The sequence below is a fragment of the Falco biarmicus genome, chromosome 6, assembly GCF_023638135.1.
Source record: "Falco biarmicus isolate bFalBia1 chromosome 6, bFalBia1.pri, whole genome shotgun sequence".
Lineage (NCBI taxonomy): Eukaryota > Metazoa > Chordata > Aves > Falconiformes > Falconidae > Falco > Falco biarmicus.
Genome location: NC_079293.1, coordinates 76,156,055 through 76,158,231, shown reverse-complemented (window position 1 = coordinate 76,158,231; position 2,177 = coordinate 76,156,055).

The following is a 2,177-nucleotide window of genomic DNA, read 5'->3' as shown; positions in this document are numbered from 1 at the left end:
CTTGCCTTGCCGTGCCTTGCCTTGCCTTGCCTTGCCGTGCCTTGCCGTGCCTTGCCGTGCCTTGCCTTGCCCTGCCTTGCCTTGCCTTGCCTTGCCTTGCCCTGCCTTGCCTTGCCTTGCCGTGCCTTGCCGTGCCTTGCCTTGCCCTGCCTTGCCTTGCCTTGCCGTGCCTTGCCGTGCCTTGCCTTGCCGTGCCTTGCCGTGCCTTGCCTTGCCTTGCCCTGCCTTGCCTTGCCTTGCCTTGCCGTGCCTTGCCGTGCCTTGCCTTGCCCTGCCTTGCCTTGCCTTGCCCTGCCTTGCCTTGCCTTGCCGTGCCTTGCCTTGCCTTGCCTTGCCTTGCCCTGCCTTGCCTTGCCGTGCCTTGCCGTGCCTTGCCGTGCCTTGCCTTGCCGTGCCTTGCCGTGCCCTGCCTTGCCTTGCCTTGCCGTGCCTTGCCGTGCCTTGCCTTGCCCTGCCTTGCCTTGCCTTGCCCTGCCTTGCCTTGCCTTGCCGTGCCTTGCCGTGCCTTGCCTTGCCCTGCCTTGCCCTGCCTTGCCTTGCCTTGCCGTGCCTTGCCGTGCCTTGCCTTGCCCTGCCTTGCCTTGCCTTGCCCTGCCTTGCCTTGCCTTGCCCTGCCTTGCCTTGCCCTGCCTTGCCTTGCCTTGCCTTGCCTTGCCGTGCCTTGCCGTGCCTTGCCTTGCCCTGCCTTGCCTTGCCTTGCCGTGCCTTGCCTTGCCGTGCCTTGCCTTGCCTTGCCTTCTTGGCTGATTTCTCTGCATGAACTTTCTATGACATCTTGAATTCTCACCAGGGACATCTGGTCACTTCCAGACTCCATGACACAGATCATCTTTGAAGTGAGATTCCATCCATTATCTTATTGGTCCCCCTTTGAGTCCACTTTTGGGGTCAGATCGGCTTGTCGTCCCACCTCTGAAATGGTAGGGTCCCCCTTTAGGATTGGTTTTCCCTTCCCCTTGAGGTGGTTTTTCCCCTTTTGAAATCTAATTCACTTGATACTGGTATTATATAGCCATATAAATAATCTATCATAAGTGTATCAGCTATTATATTGTTGATAAGTTGCTTCACTAATTATAAGTTTGCAGTACCCTGTAATAATATATACCTGCTTGGTTATTGCTGCTAGTGCTTGTTGCAATATGATTGGTAGATGCTATTATTAACTGCTGCCATGCTATTAATTGCTACTATATGATTGATTGCTGATAGAACTTCTAATAACTTGAGATATAAATATATTATGTCTATTAATCATAGGTATACCTGCTAGCGGTGATTTTGTGGTAGTATACTTGCTACTGGTGATTATTTGTGCTAATCTGTAATAAAGAAATTTAAAGCATAAAGGCCTCTGTGCCTTTCTGTATTTCAGAATCCGATGAACCTGCGGTCACGATCTCTCTACACCTGCAAGCTGGGTAACCCTTTAGGTTGTGACAAGCTGACCCTGAGCCAAAGGATGCAAAGAATTTCTCTCCCCAAAGTCAGCATTGAACAAGACAGTGGCAGACCAGATTTCACACAATTTTAGGAGTTCTTAATTGCTTCATAATACCATGACATTCAGTAAAAATGAGCAGCCATCTAATTTCTGATACACGATTTGGTGGTCTGGAAGACACAGAATCACAGAATGGTTGAGGTTGGAAGGGACGTCATGTCAAGCCCCCCCCTGCTCAAGCAGACCCACACAAAGCCAGTTTCCCAGGACCATGTTCAGATGGCTTTTGAATCTCTCCATGGAGGGAGACACTCTCCAAATCACAGCTTCTGTAATACGTGGTGACAAGGATGAGGTGTCAAGACATTTATGCGAAAATGGTTGCATCATTTTTCTTGCCTCCACCAGAAGATTAATGAAAATTGAGTCCATGAGGCTTCTGGTATCAAAACATTAGAGAACCACTGCTTCAGGAACATGAGCAACATCTTTACCACAAATACTATCATAAGCATGTGGTAGCTGTTGGAATTATTCATCACAGCATGTCAGTGTGCTTGCCAGTGACCTCATCTTGTCCCTTTGGCAAGTGAGTAGACAAAGCAGCATAAACTGCAGCAGAGCCCTAAAATACAATTTAAATAGATATCCATTTGTATTTTCAGATCTTACATTATATTAATTTAGGTGTCAGCCTGGGACAAATGTTTGCCAGCAATACTTGAAGCCTTTC